General features: G+C 37.6%; 1 protein-coding gene across 2 annotated transcripts in view; it reads left to right on the forward strand.

Annotated features, from left to right (window-relative positions):
* Positions 1-7,172: 7,172 nt before the first annotated feature.
* Positions 7,173-24,283, forward strand: part of LOC140209928 (troponin T, cardiac muscle-like) — a 35,581-nt gene continuing 18,470 nt past the window's right edge. The window contains exons 1-6 of one of the 2 annotated variants that reach the window (XM_072278600.1): positions 7,173-7,195; positions 9,664-9,684; positions 13,264-13,284; positions 14,063-14,089; positions 16,743-16,769; positions 22,554-22,572. The gene's annotated coding sequence lies outside the window, so the exon portion shown is untranslated. Of the gene's footprint in view, positions 7,196-9,663; positions 9,685-13,263; positions 13,285-14,062; positions 14,090-16,742; positions 16,770-22,553; positions 22,573-24,283 lie in introns of those variants that run through there. The other variant, XM_072278601.1, reaches the window with a different exon arrangement.

The raw sequence follows: 24,283 nt of genomic DNA on the forward strand, positions 1-24,283 counted from the left end.
AATGGGCAAAGAAGTGGCAAATGAAATACAATTTTGGAAAGTGTATGGTTATGCACTTTGGCAGAAGAAATAAATGGGCAGACTATTATTTAAATGGGGAAAGAATTCAAAGTTCTGAGATGCCACGGGACTTGGGAGTCCTCGTACAGGACACCCTTAAGGTTAATCTCCAGGTTGAGTCACTGGTGAAGAAGGCGAATGCAATGTTCCATTCATTTCTAGAGGAATAGAGTATAGGAGCAGGAATGTGATGTTGAGGCTCTATAAGGCGCTGGTGAGACCTCACTTGGAGTACTGTGGGCAGTTTTGGTCTCCTTATTTAAGAAAGGATGTGCTGACGTTGGAGAGGGTACAGAGAAGGTTCACTAGAATGATTCCGGGAATGAGAGGGTTAACATATGAGGAACGTTTGTCCACTCTTGGCCTGTGTTCCTTGGAGTTTAGAAGAATGAGGGGAGACCTCATAGAAACATTTCGAATGTTGAAAGGCATGGACAGAGTGGATGTGGCAAAGTTGTTTCTCATGATGGGGGAGTCTAGTACGAGAGGGCATGACTTAAGGATTGAAGGGCGCCCATTCAGAACAGAAATGCGAGAAATTCTTTTAGTCAGAGGGCGGTGAATCTATGGAGTTTGTTGCCACGGGCAGCAGTGGAGGCTGAGTCATTGGGTTTATTTAAGGCAGAGATTGATAGGTATCTGAGTAGCCAGGGCATCAAAGGTTATGGTGAGAAGGCAGGGGAGTGGGACTAAATGGGAGAATGGATCAGCTCATGATAAAATGGTGGAGCAGACTCGATGGGCCGAATGGCTGACTTCTGCTCCTTTGTCTTATGGTCTTGAGGTCTTATGGTTTTCTCTAGAGCACAGAGGTTCAGGATAGATCTGATAGAGTGATGCACTATCAATTACTCCAAAAGACTAGAAGTACAGTAAATACTGAAACTCTTTTATTAACAGTAAAATGGGTCCTCGTCCATGCTGTGGCTGTCCTGGACTGTGGGAGGAGCAGCAACACAATCACCTTTATTCAGGGGTGGGTGGGAGGAGCCACAGGAGCAGTCAGCAGAGGGGTGTGTGCAGACAGGTAACCCAGTTGCAAACTATATACATGGTTTACCACATAGAGGTTTATAAGATTATGAGAGGTACAGATAGAGTAGACAGGGAGTATCTTTTTCCCAGGGTAGAAAGGCCTTATACCAGAAAGCAGGCATTGAAGGTGAGAGGGGGTAGGTTCAAAGGGAATGTGAGGGCTAAGTTTTTTACTCATAGAATTGTGGATGCCTGGAAAACATTACCTGGTAATGATGGTAGATGAAAAATACATTAGAGGCCTTTAAGAAATGTTAAATAGGCTCACGAATATGAAGAAAATGGAGGGTATGAACATAGGAGGGATTAGTTTTTGGGGGTTGTTAGATTTACTCTTTAGCTGGTTCGGCACAATACTGAGGGCTGAAGGGCTTGCTCCTGTGCTGTTCTGGTCTGTGTTCTACGTTTGTTGAGATGCTGCTCTTGTGGAGTGATGGTGGGTCCGTGGACATAGATTGGTTGTTCCATCTCAGTACAGCAGTATTCATGACACCACCAGTGCTGGTGTTGCTGCCTGACAGACTGTACAAAGAAAAGACTAGTGCTCCTTACGTTGAGATGGTGTATCCAAAACCAGCTCTAGGCTCAGATATTTTAAATTAATCAGAAAACTTAAAATATTAAAATGCAACCCCCCAATCACTTTAAAAAGTACCTGAGCAAAATCAATTGGAAACATTATAAGTTATCTCAGATGTCTCCGTATGAGCTCACAACAGCACTTTCTCTCCATTCACAAGAGTAGATTCATTGTTTCTGCATGTGTTTAGCTAGGCACAGGATTGCTGGGCAGGTGCTCCAAAATATTTACTAGCGAAATGCAGCACGCCCTACATCAGAACACACATGAAGAATCACATACAAAGCCAACAAGCACAAGACTTCCAGAGTCAGGTAGATCTCAAGTTTGGTGGCACTAACGCAGAGAAAAATCTGCAGTTTCACATTTCTTCCGTCTCCATGCCCTGAGTTTCAAGCATTTTCGACTTCTGCTTAGTTCTAATGCTTTTCTTGCCTTCTCCTCAAATTCTTCAGTCATTGATGTTTAATCAGAGTAGTTGCTTTGTTGCTATAATCAAAAATAAGCAAGTTATATTTGGATGTATTCGGGCAGGTGGGGCTCGTCAGCCTTGGACGGCAGCCTGCCTAGAAGGCAAACTCTGATTATAAACCTTTGCTGCCTTGCGGCAATGGGAAAGGTTTCAGGAGTAAACCCCAAGGAAGAAATCTGGAGCCAGGATCCCTAAGGCAGTTTGATGTTGTTTACAACTTCACTCTGGCAACCTGTACGATGACACTGGTGCCAAGCTGTATCGGCACTTGCCCCTCCCTTGGACTACATCAGTGATGTGGAGAGAGGGAACCTGCTGATTGGGCAACAGCCGGTTCTTCAAATCTTCCTGCCCAAGCTTGCGCCCCAGAGAGGACACAGTCCACCAGAGGCGCAAACCCATGATCCCCTGGGATCAACAGCTGCCAACTGTTTTTGTATGTAGTAAAACTTGTTACAAGATCATTTATTTTGGTTCACAGATGTTTGAAGAAAGCTCTAAAATGACAATGGAAGATAAAAGATACGCTTTATGTGTCACATGTACATCAATGCATCAAAACACATTGAAATGCAAAGTTTGCATTAAAGCGGAGCGAGCATTGCGCTGGGCAGTTCAAAAGTGTCACCACGCTTCAGGCACCAACATAGCATTGGAATAGTGAGCTAACATATTACTTCTAAGCACTGCCTTACTTCCCTCTTGGGAACAAGTGATACACATTTCAGAAATGATGTCCCTTTAAAAACTAACATTGACCATTGCAGAGATAAGGATAGGTAGGGATAATAACAAAAAAATAGTTGTTATGATACATTTAAGAATAGAACAATTATAAAGATTACACCAATATACTTATTGTTTCAATCATTTTTTTCTTGGCTTTTGCATTCAACTCTCTCCTCTCTAACCCTCACCCTGTAAAATCCACTTGTGCCTTTGTAGTGACACTCACCAAAGTGACTTCTAAGAATAGCCAGATGCACCAACGATGATGGACTTTTATGGATTAGTGAATGGTAATTCTGTCAAGAGCAGACAAGATAACACCCTTCCAAAATAGTGTAACATTTTATGCACATTATCAGCTGCGTCTCACCAATCAGGAAATCCACCGGTAATTGGGGCTGGACTTTGTTTTAAGCACAAAACTTTTAAAATAACCTTACCAATCTTTAGACAGTAGCTGGGTCAAGCCTTGCTCTCTTTTTCTTCTACGTGTTTTTTTTTCCATTCTAGGTAAGAAAATTGAATTTTTCAATTGTACTTTATTATAGAATATTTCTCTTTTTGGATTATTAATCGTTATCTATATGGAATGTTAAAAGACATTTTACTGAATAAGGCAGTTTAAATAATTCTACAGAAAAAATTACTATTTATCTTGTTGGACTGAACATCAAATAAGTTAGCAGCAATTTAGTAACATTTGTAGTTAAAACTATATTAAGGGAAAATATATTGTGCGTAATGTATAATTGTTCTTTTTATTGCAGGCATCACAATAATACTGGTTTTATAACTCACCAGCTGATATTGCTTTATTCTTTATTTGGAATTTTGTAGTGCAAATACGGAGTAAAATTTTGCATGTTGCAAAAAATGAGAAACTCAGTACTTTTCTTCAGAACAAACTGACTAATGAAAAACGAAAAGTATGTGAATTAAATACTTGTGGGAATAGGGAATTGAGGGAGAGATGGGAATGTGGAGTGGAGGAGGAATGAAAAATCTGCTTTTCACTGAAGAGACTTCATAAATCCTAAGCGCATTCTAATTTCTTATGCATTTAAGGCCATGAAAGAGATTAGAACCTATTATTAGGTAGTTCTTATCTAAAATGATTATATTCTTTAATAAATACTTCTTTAAAAGGACAGAGAATTGGAATAATTTCAGCTATGCAGGAGGGTAAGTGGGCCACTTGACACAGTTGTAAGCGAGGCTCACGGTAGTCATTTGGAAACATCTGAAGACTCCATCTAAATATGCTTCTGTAATTCTCTATCCCAATGGGATCAATCTCTGAATAAATTCTGAATGGTTTTGAAAAGCAATCTTTACATTATCTATAATACTTCCTTTTCAAGTGGTAAAAGTAGTATCCATGTTGACAAGTAAAAGCAATTAATATTTGGAAATGTTAGGATGCCCTAAAATGTTAGCAATAAATGTGAAGCATTTTTAAAATTAGAAAATAAAATAATCCTGGAATCAATTGAAGAATTTAGCTTTTCATGCTTCTTAAATAAGTAGCTTACCTGAATAACTACTGAAAATAGTGATAGGCTGATTGAATTTTTGTTTTATAAATTGAACTAAAATGGAACATTACCGCCAGATCTTTGGAGAAAAATAAATCATGATTTTGTAAATTCATCTGGTAACTGTCCAACAGTGGCAATGGAAACTGGCTGATGCCTAAATTAATCTGAAATGTTTTCTACTTTTACATTGATTTTGTGCAAGATCACACATTATGATTAGCACAGATTAAAATATGTTGTAAAAACCCAAATAATTATTTTATAATTTTATAAGTAGTTGAATAGATTTTTGATGTTTTGATTAATAAACAACATATTGCTAACATAGCCCCTTAGAAAATAGGCCATTCTGCCTGTGCTGTTATGGGTGCCCATATACAAATATACATATTAAAGTTAGACCGTAATACCATACTTAGATATTAATGTCACTCCTGAGTATCAACAACAGCATTGCATATGGTCATCTACGCATCTGCATACAATGAGTGACTAAGGTAATTAAATACATTTTAAAACCGGAAAAGTTCTTAAATAGCCTAACATTTTTTTTCAAACTGCAATTTGAATCCATGTTTTAACCAACTTCTCACTTCTTCTATCTATACATTAAGATGGTCAGATGATTAGTGCGACTTGGTCTTCCAACAAATTTTCAAACAGTAAGTTTGTCAGTAGGAATTCTCCTTGGATTAAGAAAAGGGCATCCATGAAGGATGAGTTAAGTGTAACATGCCATTAGATGCAATTCTTATCTGCCAGTATTCATTCACTCTTGCCTACTGGCTGAGTTACATTAGCAATACCAGGACAATCATGGCCATATATGTGCTTATGCTTTTCTCTCCACTCACTGCGAGCAAGGTATACTCTGTCTTTAGGAGTAAACAGGACTCACTACTTTCAATTAATTCATTCTGCGCATCTCTTTTCCAGAGATATATCTGCAGGCTTGTTTTACAATTCCATTGCTTAGACAAGGATTTACATCCTGCCATTCATTTATAGTGAGAGACAGTAGACTATACTAACCAATATTCTTATTCAAATATTATTTACTAAGGATGATGCTGGAAGTATGAAGCATCAAGACTAGTACTACCAGACAGGGTAACAGTTTCTTCCCCTAGGCTATAAGACTAATGAATATCCTGCCACTGCTGAGGTCTTGTCACTAGGACAGCAAGCTTTTACTGGTTACTGTACTGTTCACTTGTGCTGTGAACTTCACATACATTTTAAATTATATCTTATTGATATATTTGTAGTAATATTTTATTTCATGTGCTGTATGTGGTATACTGTATGTATTGTGAGTGCAGCCTGGTGCAAAGGAGTGTTGTTTCATTTAGTTGTATATGCACACAGTTAGATGACAATAAACTTGAACTTTTCATGTTGTCCTCCTTTACACTCATGTACTGAAGAATGACGATAAACAATCTTGAATCTTTCTGAATGATTTTGATAAGCTTATTTCCAGGTCTGTCACTGACTTGCTTCAATGTGTTACATCTCTTTAAGTTAACCTGGAGCTGCCAATAAAATAATTTGTAACACTAAGCACAATGTACCTAACACACTATGGTGCCTTTAGGATTCTTTTTCAAAATAACAATTTCAGATAAACCCCCTTTTCTTCTTTGTATCCAAATTGTGTTAGTTGAGATACCTAGGTATCCAATTGCAACATTAATTCAGATGTTCTCTAACAAAGTGCACTGTCCAATCTATTGGGCAATTTTGGCATTACCCATCAGCTTCCAGTGTCAGCCATAGCTATGACCTACATTTCACAGCTTTAACTTGTCCCTTTATTTATTCTCTCTCTCTCTCAAATTACCTTTACAAATTTATTGAACAAATAGCTCCATAAATATTAGCATCACCCCATCATTAGTATTCCCCTCCCCTAATCTCAATTTGCTTTCACATTTTCAAATTCCTAATGAGGGATTTTTGATCTGAAACTTTGCCTTCCCACAGACTCTGTCTAACCTGCTGACTATTTTCAGTATTCTCCTGTTTTATTTCAAAACTCCAGCATCTATTTTTGTTTTAAATGCAAGTAATTCAAGGAGTTCTGTAGAATCATTTTCAAAAATTACTGGACTACAGATAATTTTGAGTTTTATCTTTTTAACTCCAAGAACTTATTTTGAACATGTCAGACACTGAAGAGGTTGTAGAAGAATTTGAGGAAGTTGAGTAAGTATAGTACTTATTACAATATATATTTTAAATTATTTTTTTCAGTTCTGACTTCAGATGTGGTCTGTGTGAGTCTTGGAATATTCTCCTTGTGAATGTGTAATTTTTCTCCAGTAGTTTTGTTTTCATCCCACGTAACTAAGACAATGTGGTAGGTTAACTGGTCACTAGCCTACGGTGAACGTGACTGGTGGAATCTGGGAACCAATTTCCTTTTTGCTTTGAATCCATGCATTGAATCCATTTCATTAGAATATTCATCAAAAATAGGAAAATTGGTCTAACCTTTCCTCCTTAATTTCAAGATTTGTGTCATCACCTAACTCGACATAACCCATATTGTGAATGTTAGACTCAACTATTTTGTAGAGATCAGCTATTTTGAAGATGTGCTGAGCTTTTGCCAAACTTGATGATTATTATGCTTTTCCCTCCAGGGAACAGGAAGGTAAGACAATGGAAAACATCATCTTGCAGTTCCATTTTTTGTCGAAGGAGCATTCACTGACCTCTATAAAATATTTTTTCTTGTGTTTTATTTGCCTGCTATAACAGAAGAAGTTGTTGAAGGTGTGCAATATTCTTTCTGATTATTCTTATAAATTAAGATTAGTTATGTCTGTTTTGGCAATTTTTTGATAAATAGAAGGGGAAGATGCTGTTTTATGCTTTCAGATAAACTTTGCATGGATAATTATGGCTAGCAACTTGACAAGCAATTTAACTCTTGATTGAAGAATATTGCTAGTCCACCTTAAAGATGTGCCGAATATTCTTTATAAATAAACATCAGTGGTTATCACAAACAGGCTCAGAAATTATGCCTTGTTGTGTACTGCTGTCTTGATGATTTATCATTTATGTGTTGACTGGATTATGATGTGTTTGTCGACTACTTGCATGAATAGATGTCCTGAGTTTGCAATTCTCAAATGCTATGAAACTAAATTTTTTATGACAATTTGTTAATTTCATACTTATCATTATCGATATTAAGCTTTTAAAATAAATTTAGATGATTAAATACTCAAAGTTACTGCCAAGACAGATTTGAACTCATGTCTCTGATATTTATTGAGATGACCTGCTCAGTAACACAACTATTGTGCTGATAGTTTGAGTCATTTTATTATACAGCTGAAACTAAAAGAATAAACCTGGTCAAAATTAGATTAAGTTTGTCTGCATACTTAATCCAATACATTTGGTATCACTCTCTGATGCCCATGTTCAATTTGTCTTCTCAACAAGCTTCCAAAATGTTTGAATTCCCTTCCAGAGAGAATATTATTGGAGTTATTTCTACCATCCCTCAGTGTATTCACTTCCTTAGATTTTGACCTGCCGTGAATTTTAGAGCTCACACAATTTATATCTTAAATTATATTCAGTTATTGTAGTAAACATATTGTGGCTAGATATTCGATCAAATGCCAAAATACCTGACTAGCGAATTACATGACCTGGCACAGGGACTTGCGGCCTGCTCCAGCACATTTTGAGGTGTGTTGCAGTTAATGTAAATGATGCATTTCACTTTATGTTTCAATGTACACATGATAAATAAATTGGAATCTGATCTGAATCAGAAATGAGATAGCATAATAAGAAGTACTTTATTGATCCTGAAGGGAAATTCTTTCATTACAGCAGCAACACTTAAAACCACATTTAGCAGTGTGCAGACTTCACTAGTAATAAAGTACAGAATAATAACATACACAATAATAATGTGCAATAAATGTGTGAAATAATAAAGCAGAGACTATTGTGTTATGATGTGCGTTCTCCTGTCTCATAGAGATGAACTGTTGTATATGCCTATTGCACTTGGTTGGAAAGATTTTCTGTAATGATCCTTGTGATTGAGTCTGTTCGAAAGGGTGTTCCACTGTTTATTCAGTAGATCATGGAGAAGATGTGTCAGATTGTCCATAATGGAGAATGTTTGTTTAATGAGTTCCTCTCCACCAGTAACTCAAGAGAGTCTGGGTTGCAGTCCCAGACGAATCTGACCTGTTTTAGAGATACAGAATAATGCAATTTCCACAAAGCTTAAAATATCAAATTAAAAAGATCGAATTCCTTCAATCAGCCACTTATCCTGTTCTTTATACCTATCTATGCATTTAGTAATGCATTCCACAGCTTGTCAAACTTCTTATGTGAAATCTATAACTTCATGCACTAGCTTCTTCAGTAATTACAGAAGTAAATTTGGCATGGTGCAATACCTGGCAGTGCTCTTATTCTTGTTATTTTTAGTGTCTACTTGCTCTGCCTCTATATTACATAATTTTAGACAGCTCCCTGACAGCATCTGATAATCTTGTTTGTTCAAATACACGACACCATTGTGAGAAACTACTCCTACTATGTCTATAATTAACCATAAGAATGTTGATCAATTAATTATACAAGACAGCAAATAGTATTACTTAAAAGTTTATAAAAATAAAAAAAGCAAGATAAACTGCCCCAATGCCCATGTAACCACATCAGTTTCAGTCCGAACCAGAATTAATTTTCTATTAAAACTGCTCAGACAGATATTCTTCCATCCTTTGTTTATAGATTACGCAACTGCAAGGGGTACTCTTAAACATAATTTTCCAGAAAGGTATTCCAATCCATAGCAGAAAGGTGCTGCAAAGTACTGGGACCACATTTGACAGCCTTACAGAATTCTCTTCATTGGAAATTAATTTTGGAAATAACCAATATCTCAAATGTTATTGTTCAGTTGGAAATTGTATACTGATGTTTCTTATAAGAGAAAACAAATAGTGTTTCATGCTGGTGTGCATTATTAAATATTTGTTTTAGCATAAAGAAAGCAGGCACTAATTACCCTATGGAGGTGAACAGTTTCCAAATTTTTGTGAAGTATTGGCAAATTTTATAATTACAATATAGTAATTTGTTCTTAAACTTTTACTGTTTCTTTTACTTTTGTGTGGGTATGCAACTAATTTATGAAAGTTTTGTTGTTTAACTATATTGATTTTTTAAAAATTACAACATTGCTTCTATTACAGAAGATGTACCCGAAGAAAATGGTAAATAGAATTTTAATTCTTATTCACTCAAATTTCTTAATACTTAAAATTGAGTAGAGTTCATGCAAGAATTATTGTTGTTTAGATGCACACCCACTGTATTACTCTGAGGCTCTCCACTGGCCGGGATCGACCATGGATGTTGCATGCCAGCTGACTATGTGACATGCAAGCCAGTAGGCAAACCAACCAGGGAGAGCAAGCTGTTGCCCGTGCAGCACAGCTGATGAATCCAAAGGCAGGAGCAGCCAGTCATTGTTGAACTCAACGTAGGACTGCCTTAGGGTCTCCAGCACCAGATTTTTCCTCAAGGTTTACTCCCAAAGACTTCCCCTGAGCTTTCCTTCTCCTAGATAAGCTTCTAACCACGGCTGATGAGCCCCTTCTGCCCAAAGCAACGGGTCTTAAGGCACCTTTGCCCCTTCTCCTGTCAGTAGAAACAGTCCTGCCAGGGTTAGTAGCTAAACCAGACGTGAAGGCCAGGAGTTGGATATGGTGATCAGAGGCTATTTGAGGCACACACCATTGGGAGCATTTAATGGATACTGGAAGCTTATGCCACCACCTCCCCCAGGTATGACAATCTTAAAGAACTAACAACTGTATTAACTCAACTGGTTAAACCAAGAATTAATTGATATGTGTTGACTTGGAATATTTTGGTTCTCTAATCCTGGTTTGCAATAGCTCATTTTAGGGTTATAAAAGGTGTAATTATAATTAACCATCTGAGGCCAGAAATAAGGAAAAAATAACATTGTTGCTTAATCTCTGGTGAAGATAACCTGCAAAAATAAACATTAGAGCTTTTAAATTAAATGAATATTCTTACTGTAGTGTACTGATAAATTCACTTAATTGTGAAGAGAAAATTTTCCCTTTCATTGAAGAGTGCAAAGGTCAATTCATGCTCTTGAATGGTCACTTGCTTTGTATAGACCAGCTTTTCTCAACCTTTTTGTCCTGGTGGAACCCTTGAGATATTTCTCGCATAAAATTATTATATCTGCAGCTCATGTACGTTAGCATGATCAGTAATTTGTAGATGTAATAATCCAAAAATAATTGTCAATGCTCTGTTGAGTAGAGGTTGAATTTTTAGCTTACCTTTTTTGAAATTATTTTCTTTCTTTCCCTTCCAAAAATTTTAAAAACTCATAAGGCAAACATAATAAATTTCTCAATTCTGGGTCAAACTTGAGATAAGCACACATGGATTTCACCTTCAGCTGAAATGAGTCAATTTCTATCCTTGCTCCTGATGCTTGATAAACAAGAAAAAGCTTTCTCACACATGTAAGAAGTTGAAAACTGCAGAAAAATGTTCATTGCTTTCCTATGAATGTCAAAGTACTCTTCTTTCACAGGGGCAGGTCAGTAAATTTCATCTTGAGTACATGATCAGAGTTCAGCTCACGAAGTTCCTCCTCTTCTCTCAAAGTCAGGTTCTCAGGCTGAGCAGAAGATTCAGAGAAAAGGTCCCTCACCCCCATTCATAAACTTGTGTTGAAAGGGAGGAAAAATACTCTCCAGGTGGTTTGTATTGCATAAGACTCGAGACTTCCTAATATTCTTCCTTGCTGTCAAGCCCAAGTAGCAAAGGAAACATTTTAAGATTTCCTTTTGCAAAATGAATTTTCCAAAGATTCAATTTCCTTTTAAAACCAGGAATCTTGTCACTTGAAGTCAAAACATTTTCTCCAGGGCCTTGCAGAGAATTGTTCGACTGGTTCATGTGATGAAAACTGTCTGTTAAGCAGGCTAGTTTCTGCAGCCATTCACAAAATCTGGCCTACTATTTTCTGGAAAGTAATCCTGCAATTTACCTTCAGCTCAAACACCCTGTTGAGAACTGTTCTTTTGCTAAGCCACTGGATTTCTATATGGAGCAGGAGTTTGGTGTGCTCTTTGTTCAGGTTTTCTCATAGTTTTTGAAACATTCTGTGATGAACTGGTCTTAAAGCTATTAAATAATATGCTTCCTATGCTTTTTTACAACTGTGACTTTATTTTCAAGAGCTTTAATCTGTTTGCTTTGAGATTCCAATAGTCGTTTAAAGTAATCAATACTTGTATGTGTCATATGGCTGTGACTTGTAGTTAAGTGTCTTTTCAATTTTGTGGCACCATTGCTACTTTTGTAAGTTCGCACAATGGAATAGGATACCTTGGATCACCAGTCCATATATAACCTGTACATCTATAAGCAGCTTTTATTGTGAAGACAGACTTTTTGTGTCCATTGTTGCACTAGCGCAGTGAAGTGACTAAGAAAATAGTATTTCTTCATCATTAACCTTATTAGAATTGTCCGTAGGCCTAGGCCTAGAAACCTCCTCTTCCGTCTCACACCTCCTCTTCAAAAATCACCACATTGGACTGTCTTTAGAATGAAACTTTCCCTCCAGTTTTCTACTACACTGGTAGGTTGCTGTTAAAATTGAACAGAACCTTGCAGTAGAATTTAGGATCCCCATAGTGCTGATTACCCAATACCTAGAGTAGGATTCATTCCAACATCTGCAATTAATACCTGCAAGCAAAGCTGAAGCATTAATCATCCTGACAAATTCTTCAGACAGCATAACGAGAAGTTAAAGTCTCAATAAAAACAAACACACAATGTCGAAAATAAAATGTTGAAGTGCTCGATTAAAAATACCTACTTAAAACATTTCAGTAAAATGGAATTTTGAAATAATAGTCTTGAAAGGCCAAGATCATAACTGATTTTTTTTAGTTTCAGAGAGATTTCACCAGGAATTATACTTTATTGTACTGTTTAAGAGCTTAGGTAAATGCAAATTCATAGATTTTGAGTTACAGAAACAAACCTTTCAGGCCAATGCATCCAGACCAACTAAGGTGTCCATCAATCAGCACTACTCCCATTAAATCTTTCCTTTACACCTACTAATCCAAATGTTTTTTACTGCATGCAGCACAACATTTTATATTCAATGGTGCTGAGTTTTATAGTGAAAATAGTGCAGTGCATGATAAGATCTTACTATTTTAGTGAATTCAAGAGGTATTTCAGTTTGAGAGAATTCCAACAGCTGTGAAGTAGATATCACTCTGAGAAGCTTCTAAAATTTGCTTTCAATTTAACTTACATTTTAGAACTCAGTGTAATATTTACTGACGGTTTTGACAGCATTACAATTGTAAATTACATGCCATTAAATACAGAGTACATTTCCGTCACTATTGCTTGGAAGTTATTGAGAAAGGATAATAAACTATTTCCATGCCAGCCTGTCTTTCCCTCCAAATCTAACAGCTGGCTATTTTCAGATCTTTAGTTGTTTTGAAACACAGCGGGATCTTATTGTCAATTGCTACCATTGTAAATGCCAAACGCAGTCAACAATCCACATAATCATTGAGACCCAGGTTTGTATTCCAGAATTTAGATTTAGCTCTTTTTTGTGATGAGGCAGTTTTGTTAGTCAAAAGAAAAGAGAGATAAATTAAGTAATAATACATTTCTTTCTCAATGACGACTGAACTAAATCAAATGCCACTGGATTAGTTTTAGATCATTAATCATTGTGTTTTCTACTCTCAATGTTGTAGACGAAGTGGAAAAGGAACAAGGTAAATTATTTCAAATTTGCCATTATATATTATCTGTAAACAAAAGCCATAAAAGAATGAATCGTTTAAGCTTTGCACTAATTTGGCTGGAAATTTGGGAGTACTTGACTGTTAAATGATGATTAATAACTTTGTTTTGGCATTCTGAAGTTCAACAATTTACCATTTTCTTTCAGTGGAGGAATTTGCTGTTGAAGCATTTGATAATATATTTAAGATATTACCTTGGACTACCAACACTGAAAATTCAAATTCTTAGTGAGTGGGAGGGAAGCATTGAAACTGTGACTTTCACAACACACTGGAGAACTCGGCAGGTTGGGCTGCAGCCGTGGAAACAATCAGTCAATGTTTCGGGCCGGAACCCGAAATGTTGACTGATCGTTTCCGTGGATGCTGCCCGACCTGCTGAGTTCCTCCAGCATGTTGCGAGTGTTGCTTTGACCCCAGAATCTGCAGAGTATTTTGTGTTTACGAAACTGTGACTTTGCCTGTCAGAGATGAGATTTTACAAGTTCATTGAGACATCTAAAATGGAGGGGAATATATGACATTGTAAGTAGTTTCATTCCGTTCAATAATATATTTTAGCTTACTTGTTATGTGACATCTCACTACTTTTTTATGACCTAATGCAGTTCCTTTGTTGACTCATTTAATTTAACACCTCCACTGTCAGTAGAATAGAAATAGTGCTTTGTTACTGTATTAAGTATATTGTCGCACTGACTTTCCAAAATTTGTTTCAACGACCTGTGATCTTGAATGCTTATTTCAGCTGAGGAAAATGAAGATGATGAAGAAGGTAAGATTTGTAAACTACACCTAGCGCTGCCTTTATTAAAAATGTTTCTCTGCATGCGCCAAATTTTGCATTCCAAATGTTTAAATAAAAGTAATTAAGGTGACAAAAACATTATTCCATTCCTCTCTCCCTCTTTCTGCCATACTGTAGCACATTACGACTCTCAAAGTTCAAAATAAACTTATCAAAGTACTTAAATTTCACCAAATACAACCCTGAGGTTCATTTTCTTGCAGGCATTCACAGTAAATACAAGAAATACAAAAAAAAAGTCAATGATAGACCACACCTAACAGGACGGAAGAACAACCATGTGCAAAAGACAATGAACTGTGCAAATAAAATAGAATTAATCACTTAATTAATTAATTAATTAATAAGCAACACATATCAAGTACATGAGATGAAGTGTCCTTGAAAGTGAGGTCATAGGTTATGGGAACAGTCTAGTGATGGGGCGAGTGAAGTTGAGTGAATTTATCCCCTCTGGTTCAAGAGCCTGAGGTTTGAGGGGTTTTGTTTTGGATGAAGTTTTAGGTGACGTGCTAAATCTTTACAAACTTCTTAGGAAGTAGAAGCACCACTGTGCTTTCTTCTAAATTGCACTTATGTGCTGGACCCAGAGCAGATCCTTTGAAATGATGACACCAAGGAATTTAAAGTTGCTGACCCTCTTCACCTCTGATTCCCCGATGTGGACTGTCATGGACCTCTGGCTTCCTCCTCCTGAAGTCAATAATCAGTGCTTTTGTCTTGCTGAGTGAGAGGTTGTTGTTATTGCACCAATCGGCCAGATTTTCAATCTCTCTTCTATATGCTGATTTGTTATCAGCATTGATTTGGCCAACAACATCAGTGTGTTAGCAAACTTAAATATGGCACTGGAGCTGTGCTCAGCCTCATAGTCATAAATATAAAGCAAGTATAGCAGGGTGTTAAGCATACAGCCTTGTGGTGTACCCGTGCTGACGGTGATTGTGGAGGAGATGTTGCCAAATGCCAATCCAAACCGACTGGCATCTGCGAGATAGGAAATCAAGGATCCAGTTGCACGAGGAGGTATTGAAGCCAAGGTCTTGAAGCTTATTGATTAGTTTCGAGGAGAGCAAGTCTTAATAAATATTTAGCTGTAAAATTACTCGCTGGAGAATAAATATTTAGCTGTAAAATTACTTGCTGGAGATTCCTGCCAAAGAATTGATCTAGATAAAGGATCAACTGTATTCGCTGTATAGATTTACATGTATTAGGAAATTGCCGTGGTGTGTTGGTGCTACATGCAACAAAAATTACAATATTCAATAACTAAATTACAATACTCAAGAATTACATGAAAATAAAGTTAGAAGTACTGCTATATTTGGAATAAAATATGCATAAATAGGAGCATGCAACTATCTACCTCAAGTGATTGTCTTATCAATATCAAATGGTCAAAGTTAAATAGAAATGGTATCAATTAGCTTATGAAATGTTGATGAGTCAGTCTTCAAATAACTTGTCAAAGTATGCAGGGAAAGCAATTAGGATTCGGCGAAGCACGAGGGTGTAATAAACATCCTGTGTCATCTTTGGTTAAGAAATTATGAAGAGAAAAATGTAGCCAAATATTTACATTCAAAAATTTATACCACCAGTGCCAAATATTCCCTTTCACTTTCATCCTTCTTATCAGTTAGGGACCCAGAAACTCCAGGTAATAACTTACCTGTACTACTTTCAATTTAGTGAGCTGCATTCAGAGTTCGTTATGTTGGCTACTATACACAGGGGAAACCAAACACAGATTGCTTGATCACACCTCCATATGGTAATAAGGGTGAACCGGAACTTCCAGTTACTTATCACTTTAATTCTCCATCCTACCCTCACTCAGAACTCTGTCTTCCACCTCCTTTAAAATTCCAATGAAGCTTAGTCTAATCTTGAGGAGCAGCTCCTCACCTCCCATTTTAGCACAGAGCAGCCTTTTGAACTCAACATTGAATTGACCAATTTTAGAAGTTTGCCTCTTCCAGTCACATTTCCAAAATTTATTTTATTTCTTTCTCCTTTCTGATATTTTCCAATGTCCTTAATTACCTCCTATTTATTACCAACTGCAGAGATACGTTGACCATCCTTTTTCAGTTGACGAGTACTTGTCTGCTGGTTTCTTTATCTTATCACGAACCCTCGCTTCATTCTACCGACTTCTTCCCCCTCTCTTTGAAACCCAAAACAGATTCCATTTCTACTTTTCCAAATCTAGATGAAACATCAGCTGTTTCTCTCTCTGCAGATATTACCTGACCTGCTGAGTGTTTCCTGCTTTTCCTATTTTTACTTCTCTACAGTTTCAATTTTGTAGCAGTAATTGAAAATGTTTTTCATTTTATATCATTTGGGTTGTTTCCTTTTCATTATCAATGTGAAGCAATCTCTTTCCAGCTGTTGATGTTGAGAGATGAAGAGAATCAAAAAAGTACCATCAGATTTAATAAAGTGAGAAAGTTCAATTAACAAAAAATTTAGAAACTTGAAACAATTCTGTTATGCATATCATAAAGGTGATACACATTTTATTTTTAAAACCACAGCACATTTAATTATGAAAATTACTGAATATAATTTCAAATAATCATAAAACTTCATTTATCATTTTAAATCCTAGAAGATAAAACTACTGAAGATGCCCAAGGTAGGAAATATATAAACATTCATATTTTTCTCAGTAATTAGCTATTTTTCTAACCTCTTCTGATTTTGTTTGTAAACTGGAAATGTCCATTGGCTCTCAAGCTACACATGGATGATAATATTCAGTAATCATCCCAAATATAATGCATTCCCTGAGCTATTCTCTCATTAATGCCTGCTTTTAGTAGCCTTGCTGTAAGGCATTCTCCCAAAGGCCTTCAAGCAGCAAATTGGCCTCAGGACATACAGAAGATCTCAAAGTTTGGCATGCAATATACTGATGATTGAAACATTTGTACGAAAAAAGGAATAAAAGTTTAAAGATAGAAAATTAATTAAGAAATTGTTTAAAGACACAATTTCACAATTATATTGTAAGGACAGATTGGATAGGCTAAGTCTGTATTTTCAATGACAATGGAGATTGAGAGGTGACATGACAGAGGCATGGAAAATTATTAGGATAGATAGATTAGAGAGACAGAGTCTGTCTCCCATGGTAGGGAAAAGTTGAAGGCATAGGTTTAAGGTGAGAGGCAGGAGGTTTAATTTTAGCTCATGGGATAGGTTTCTCCAGAAAAAGAACATAGAAACATAGAAAATAGGTGCAGGAGTAGGCCATTCGGCCATTCGAGCCTGCACCGCCATTCAGTATGATCATGGCTGATCATCCAACTCAGAATCCTGTACCAGCCTTCCCCCTATACCCCCTGATCCCTTTAGCCACAAGGGCCATATCTAACTCCCTCTTAAATATAGCCAATGAACTGGCCTCAACTGCTTCCTGTGGCAGAGAATTCCACAGATTTACCACTCTCTGTGTGAAGAAGTTTTTCCTAATCTCGGTCCTAAAAGGCTTCCCCTTTATCCTCAAACTATGACCCCTCATTCTGGACTTCCCCAACATCGGGAACAATCTTCCTGCATCTAGCCTGTCCAATCCCTTTAGGATTTTATATGTTTCAATAAGATACTCCCTCAATCTTCTAAATTCCAATGAGTATAAGCCTATTCGATCCAGTCTTTCATCATATGAAAGTCCTGCCATCTCAGGAATCAATCTGGTGAACCTTCTTTGTACTCCTTCTATGGCAAGGATGTCTTTTCTCAGATTAGGGGAACAAAACTGCACACAATACTCCAGGTGTGGTCTCACCAAGACCTTGTACAACTGCAGTAGTACCTCCCTGCTCCTGTACTCAAATCCTCTTGCTATGAATGGCAGCATACCATTCGCCTTTTTCACCACCTCCTGTACCTGAATGCCCACTTTCAATGACTGGTGTATAATGACACCCAGGTCTCATTGCACCTCCCCTTTTCCTAATTGGCCACCATTCAGATAATAATCTGTTTTCCTGTTTTTGCCACCAAAGTGGATAATCTCACATTTATCCACATTAAATTGCATCTGCCATGAATTTGCCCACTCACCTAACCTATCCAAGTCACCCTGCATCCTCTTAGCATCCTCCTCACAGCTAACACTGCCGCCCAGCTTCGTGTCATCCGCAAACTTGGAGATGCCGCATTTAATTCCCTCATCTAAGTCATTAATATATATTGTAAACAACTGGGGTCCCAGCACTGAGCCTTGCGGTACCCCACTAGTCACTGTCTGCCATTCTGAACATGTCCCGTTTATTCCCACTCTTTGCTTCCTGTCTGCCAACCAATTCTCTATCCACATCAATACCTTACACCCAATACCGTGTACTTTAAGTTTGCACACTAATCTCCTGTGTGGGACCTTGTCAAAAGCCTTTTGAAAATCCAAATATACCACATCCATTGGTTCTCCCCTATCCACTCTACTAGTTACATCCTCAAAAAATTCTATGAGATTCGTTAGACATGATTTTCCTCTCACAAATCCATGCTGACTTTGTCCGATGATTTCACCGCTTTCCAAATGTGCTGTTATCACATCTTTGATAACTGACTCTAGCATTTTCCCCACCACTGATGTTAGGCTAACCGGTCTATAATTCCCTGGTTTCTCCCTCCCTCCTTTTTAAAAAGGTGGGGTTATATTAGCCACCCTCCAATCCTCAGGAACTAGTCCAGAATCTAAAGAGTTTTGAAAAATTATCACTAATGCATCTACTATTTCTTGGGCTACTTCCTTAAGCACTCTGGGATGCAGACCATCTGCCTTTAATCCCTTCAATTTACCTAACACCACTTCCCTACTAACATGTATTTCCCTCAGTTCCTCCATGTCGCTGGACCCTCTGTCCCCTACTATTTCCGGAAGATTATTTATGTCCTCCTTAGTGAAGACAGAACCAAAGTAATTATTCAATTGGTCTGCCATGTCCTTGCTCCCCATAATCAATTCACCTGTTTCTGTCTGTAGGGGACCTACATTTGTCTTAACCAATCTTTTTCTTTTCGCATATTTATAAAAGCTTTTACAGTCAGTTTTTATGTTCCCTGCAAGTTGGCTCTCATAATCTTTTTTCCCTTTCCTAATTAAGCCCTTTGTCCTCCTCTGCTGGACTCAGAATTTCTCTCAGTCCTCAGATGAGCCACTTTTTCTGGCTAATTTGTATGCTTCTTCTTTGGAATTGATACTATCCCTAATTTCCCTTGTCAGTCACGGGTGCACTACCTTCCTTGGTTTATTCTTTTGCCAAACTGGGATGAACAATTGTTGTAGTTCATCCATGCGATCTTTAAATGCTTGCCATTGCATATCCACAGTCAACCCTTTAAGTGTCATTTGCCAGTCTATCTTAGCTAATTCACATCTCATACCTTCAAAGTTACCCTTCTTTAAGTTCAGAACCTTTGTTTCTGAATTAACTATGTCACTCTCCATCTTAATGAAGAATTCCACCATATTATGGTCACTCTTACTCAAGGGGCCTCTCACGACAAGTTTGCTAATTAACCCTTCCTCATTGCTCAATACCCAGTCTAGAATAGCCTGCTCTCTAGTTGGTTCCTCGACATGTTGGTTCAAAAAACCATCCCGCATATATTCCAAGAAATCCCCTTCCTCAGCACCCTTACCAATTTGGTTCACCCAATCTATATGTTAATGGTGGGAGCAATTGGGATCTGGAATAAACTGCCACAAGAGGTGGTGGAGCAGGAAAAGTAACATCTAGGAAGCATCTGAATGGCTAATTGAATGATCATGACCAAGTGGGATGTAAAAGGAACCCAGGTAAGTGTGATTAGTCTAGACAGGCACAATGATCAGAAAAAAGTTCTGATGTATGCTGCATAGCTCTATGGTAAAAGTTCATTTAAAAGATTTGAATGAATACTTAATTTATGTAAAATAATGTAAACAGCCACTCTTCAGGGCTACATTACACATCCACACCTCCCTGGAGTAAAGCTGAAGGGCCAGATGTAAAATGCATTACCCTCTCAGTTCAGGGTATTTGTGCTTTGTCCCTGGATAACAAGTGTTATATTTCTGCAGTTTTATCCAGCCAATCACATATACAAGTGAAAATAAAACCATGTTTGATCAATTTAATCCTGAGGAGTAAAACACTCTCAAACAAAGAGCTATACTTTACAAAGTTTCTCTTTCAGTCTAACAGAAGATGAACATTTAGTGAAAAGGTTAATCAAACACTGACTGCCTGATAGCTTCTGAATTAAGTAGAATTAATGCAGTTAATACATTACAGCTAAAATATTTTTAATAATTAACAATGAGAGATGTTTCAAAAAGGAAAACTCAAGAGAAGGAGGTGTAATGTGGAATTGTGTTTTTTTCCCCTTGTTCCTGCGAAGACTAACTTGGGCCAAATACTTCATCATTACATTTGATCATGAAACAGTGTCTAATGGCCTTAAAATTTAGATTCATATCAATGATTACTTTTCAGTGATCCATGTTTGAAAATTACTTCTTGGAAGGGAACACCATTAACGTCAGTTCTGTGTCAAACTTTACCACTCTGGCTTGATAGTTCCAGGGACAATTTTCTATTTTCACATTGAGGAAGAGCATGTAAGAAATCAGAAAATTTTATTGCAATGAATGACATTGTTCAACATTCCTGAGTGTCTATTCATAGCAGTTTAAAAGAAAGAAGAAGAATCTTGGAGTGGCAACACAGAGAACCCAACCCAGGAAGACCTTTTCATAAACAAGAGAAAATCTTCAGAGGCTGGAAATCCAAGCAACACACACAAAACGCTGGAGGAACTCAGCAGGCCAGGCAGCATCTATGGAAAAGAGTAAGCTGTTGACATCTCGGGCCGAGACTCTTCATGATTCCTGCTTGCTCTTTTCCATAGTTGCTGCCTGGCCTGCTGAGATCTTTCATGTTTCATTCACCTTTCATTCCTCCACAATTGCTAGGCTAACTGTGCAAAGTTCTAATTTGTTCTGGCCACCTGTACTCCAACTCCAGTATGGTAACTCCCACCTGCCACTAAGACCTAGTCATTAGGTGACACTTCCTAACAAGCAGCACTATTTGGCCAATATTACCACCTACCCTGGTTTTTGTTTCCAGCGGTCACCTTTATCCCTGGGCTCCATTTAGACTATCAATTCCCTTCACTGCTCCCTCAGTCCAGATCTGAGCCTGTGTGAGGTTTCTACACAGAACTTTCACTGCTTAACTATACTACTAATCTGCATAAAGAAACATCATCATTGGTACTGCAACAATAGGAAAGCAAGGTAGGTCAACACATTATTTTGGTTGCTGACTGACTTTATTATCCCATAACCCAATTCAAAATGTGCAACGGCAGAAAATGTGATTGAAATTGGCAAATCTTTGATTGTCACAGCAAAGATACAAGTTGTTGTTTGTATATAAGTTGACAATTTTATTTTAATAAAATAATAACTTTTATTAAATAGTGTATTTTTATATTTTACAAACACTAATGCAAAGGATGGAGGTTAAGAAAATAGTCACTTACACTTCTAAAATTTCCCAAGAGTTATTGTGTCTAATCATACAATTAAGTAAAAAACAGCTTTTGAATTACTGCCAAAGTACCATTTGGCCTAGTCTAATTTGAAAAATGGGACAAATGGCTAATGTCACAATCTATACTTCCACTTTCACCCGACCACTTCAGTAACACAGATTCAAACTGACACTTCAATAATCACTTACATAATTTATTGAATTGATTGTCAAAAAGCCAATGGAATAAAAACTACCTTACTGTCCAAATGGCTACAGATTTATCATGGATAGCCAACACTAACTTTGTCATTTTCTTCATACCTCTATATATAAATATATCACAATCATTCTTTTAAATGCCTATGTCATTTTTAAATAATTCTAACCTGAGGAACATTGCACTTGGAATTGTTGGCACCTTACCTGCAATGGAACAGATTTTCTTTAGAGATGGTTATCAACAGAAAGTGATTCAACAGTCGGTTAGGCCAACAAGCCTACACTTTAATGTAATACGGATAATTTATAAACAATGTAGCTGTTGAGTTGTTTTTCACAATGAAACCTAAGCGCATTTCCATGTTGGATGGGCATAGCATTTAAGGCCCAGTACCTGAAGAGATGAAGTAAGAATCTAAAAAGCTGTGCTAGCTTGCCAGTAGTTTTCACAGCAAGGTGTGTTATTGATGAAAAAAGATATTAACAAGTTAGTTAACAAAAATAGCTTCATGGACAGGCACAGGTGAATAAATCTAGAGTTTTGTAATTTGATTATTTAATTCATTGAACAGATTTTCCTCACTACTTGGCAATGAAAATTAATTATTTACTTTAAAATCGTTGAATAACAAACATTTCACTTCTTTTTATATTCCATATCAAAGAAGAAAAACCCAAACCAAGGTAAGTACAACTTGAAAGATTAATCTCTTTCATTATTTTGAATCATTTCTTTCGTTATTCAAATATTTATGAAGCTCAGTAAATAACATACCAGTATGAGTTGTGATCTTTATTGTGACATGTACTTCAGTTCAGCAACAGAGGAATGTTTTGGAATAAAACAGAGACCCTATAAAAGATCTCACAATCCTATTCCAAGAAGAAAGTTCTTCCTGACTGCCACTCCAATGCTTACCCACACCCAGCAATCCTTTTCTTAAACAAAACCTAATCATAAAACTTTGCCATTTATGGGCTCCTGTTATGCACAATTATGCTGCTGAATATAGAAGTTTTTAAAAAACCTGCTGGAGAAATTCAGCAGGCCAGACAGCATCTGTGGCGGGAAATAGAAAGTGAATATCTTGTGTTGAGGCCCCTCATATGACCTGAAGAGTACAGGGGAGATAGCAAGTATAACGTGGGGTAAGGGGAAGGGGTGGAGAAACATCTGACAAGTGATAGGTGAATCCAGGTGAGGTGAGTGACGTGCTGTTTAATGCATAGGTGCTGCCAACTAAGGTTAACAGATGAATTTCTCTATATTACAAATGAAATGACACTTCGTGACACATGGGCTCAGATGTCAGATTGGAGTCTCTTACTATGGTCCAGGGATGCAATTTGGATCAGAAATGGTGAGTCCCAGCAAACAGGAATGAGTGAAATCAGGGACAAGAGAAAATCTACAGATGCTGGAAATCCAAGTCACACACAGAAAATGCTGGAGGAACTCAGCAGACCAGGCAGCATCTGTGGAAAGGAATACATTTGATGTTTCTGGCTGAGACCCTTCAGCAGGACTGGAGAAAAAGAGATGGGGCATCAGAGTTAAAGTGTGGTGGGAGAGGATTGAGAAACACAGCATGAGTGAAGAGTGAAATAAAAGAGTTGGGAAGTTGATCAGTGAAAGAGACACTGGGCTGGAGGGGGAATATGATAAGAGAGGACAGAAGGCCATGGAAGAAAGAGCAACGGGGAGGAGCACCAGAGGGAGGCAATGAACAGGCAAGGAGACAAGGTGACAGAGGGACAAGGGGATGGGGAATAGAGAAGGGGGGCATTACCGGAACCTCAAGAAATCGATGTTCATGCCGATGTTCATGCCATCAGGATCATCATCATCATCAGGTGTCATGCCCAGTTTGAGCTTTGACTGCCATGGCCCACACACTCCTGTTTTGAGTCAAGTGGATCAATTCATTGGTATTCATTTCCAGTTCTCTGGCTGCTGTCTCCATCATCATTTGTCTTTGTCTTCCTCTTGCTTTCTTCCCTTCAATCTTTCCCATAATTACCATGCATTCTAACTCCTCTTTCCTAATCACATGTCCAGTGACGTTACCCGATGGAATATAAGGTGTTGCTCCTCTAACCTGAGTGTGGCCTCATTGAAGTAGGAAGTTGGAGGAGCAACACCTCGTATTCCGTCTGGGTAGCCAGATGGCATGAACATCAATTTGTCAAACTTCTGGTAATAGCCCCCCTCTTCTCTATTCCCCATCCCCTTTTCCCTCTCTCTTCTTGTTTCCTTGCCTGCCCATTGCCTCCCTCTGCTGCTCCTCCTTATTTCTCTTTCTTCCATGGCCTTCTGTCCTCTCCTATTAGATTCCCCCTTCTGCAGCCCAGTACCTCTTTTAACAATCAACTTCCTGCTCTTTACCTCACTCTT

The sequence above is a fragment of the Mobula birostris genome, chromosome 14 (assembly GCF_030028105.1).
Source record: "Mobula birostris isolate sMobBir1 chromosome 14, sMobBir1.hap1, whole genome shotgun sequence".
Classification (NCBI taxonomy): domain Eukaryota; kingdom Metazoa; phylum Chordata; class Chondrichthyes; order Myliobatiformes; family Myliobatidae; genus Mobula; species Mobula birostris.